General features: G+C 50.7%; 1 protein-coding gene across 3 annotated transcripts in view; it reads right to left on the bottom strand.

Annotated features, from left to right (window-relative positions):
• The window catches only part of ppcs (phosphopantothenoylcysteine synthetase), a 4,957-nt gene that overhangs the window by 2,433 nt on the left and 1,070 nt on the right, over positions 1 to 1,454 (bottom strand). The window lies entirely within an intron of this gene.

The raw sequence follows: 1,454 nt of genomic DNA, 5'->3' as shown, positions 1-1,454 counted from the left end.
ATGGGAAGAGGGGGTGGGGGAGGGTAAATGAGGAAACTGGTGAAGTCCACATTGATGCCATGGGGTTGAATAGTCCCAAGGCGGAAGATGAGACCTTCTTCCTCCAGGCGTCGGTTGGTGAGGGAATGGCGATGGAAGCTCAGGACCTGCATGTCCTTGGCAGAGAGGGAGGGGGAGTTGAAATGTTCAGCCATGGGGCGGTGGGGTTGTTGTTCCCTGAAGCGCTCTGCAAGAACGCATCCAGTCTCCGCAGTGTAGAGGAGACCGCATCGGGAGCAACCCATGCAATAAATGACATTTGTGGAAATGCAGGTGAAACTTTGATGGATGTGGAAGGCTCCTTTTGGGCCTTGGATGGAGGTGAGGGAGGAGGTGTGGGCACAGGTTTTGCAATTCCTGCGGTGGCAGTGGAAGATGCCAGAAGGGGAGGGTAGGTTGTTGGGGGGCATGGATCTGACCAGGTAGTCACGGAGGGAATGGTCTTTGCGGAAAGCGGATAAGGGTGGGGAGGGAAATACATCCCTGGTGGTGGAGTCCGTTTGCAGGTGGCTGAAATGTCGGCGGATGATGCGGTTTATGCGCAGATTGGTGGGGTGGACGGTGAGGACCGGGGTGGGGTGTTTGTGTCCTTGTTGTGGTTGGAGGGGTGGGGTTTGAGGGTGGAGGTGCAGGACGTGGATGAGATGCGTTGGAGGGCATCTTCAACCTCCCACGTGGTTGAAGTCCTCCAACGCATCTCATCCACATCCCTGATCCTCACCTTCCTCTGCCCAGCTCCACCCCCGAGGCTTCCAGCCCCATTCCTGATGAAGGGCTCCTGCCCGAAACGTCGATTTTCCTGCTGATCGGGATGCTGCCCTGACCTGCTGTGCATTTCCAGCACCACACTAATCTTGACTCATTTCATAAACTGTTAAGGGAAGAACTTTGACAAAGGGTCAGTTAGACTCGAAACGTCAGCTCTTTTCTCTCCTTACAGATGCTGCCAGACCTGCTGAGATTTTCCAGCATTTTCTCTTTTGGTTTCAGATTCCAGCATCCGCAGTAATTTGCTTTTATTAAGGGAAGAACTCATTTTTGCAGTCTGTCTCCTGACACTTTAGGAAAATGACATTAAAATGCCACTTTATGATTGATAGAGGAGGCAAATGACTGTAACTCAAAAAAGACAGTGTATTATCTCTGCCAAGTACACAGCCATTCCTTAAATGTATTTATCTACAGATTAATCGCTGAACTCTCATGATTTCACATCTCCAGTAACGTGATTAAGAAAGCGAATGCAATGTTGTCATTTATCTCAAGAGGGTTGGAATATAAAAGCAGCGATGTGCTACTGAGACTTTATAAAGCTCTGGTTAGGCCCCATTTGTGTCCAGTTTTGGTCCCCACACCTCAGGAAGGACATACTGGCACTGGAGCGTGTCCAGCGGAGATTCACACGGATGATCCCT

Source organism: Chiloscyllium plagiosum, chromosome 34, assembly GCF_004010195.1.
Source record: "Chiloscyllium plagiosum isolate BGI_BamShark_2017 chromosome 34, ASM401019v2, whole genome shotgun sequence".
Lineage (NCBI taxonomy): Eukaryota > Metazoa > Chordata > Chondrichthyes > Orectolobiformes > Hemiscylliidae > Chiloscyllium > Chiloscyllium plagiosum.
This window is presented reverse-complemented; position numbering and strand designations above follow the sequence as displayed.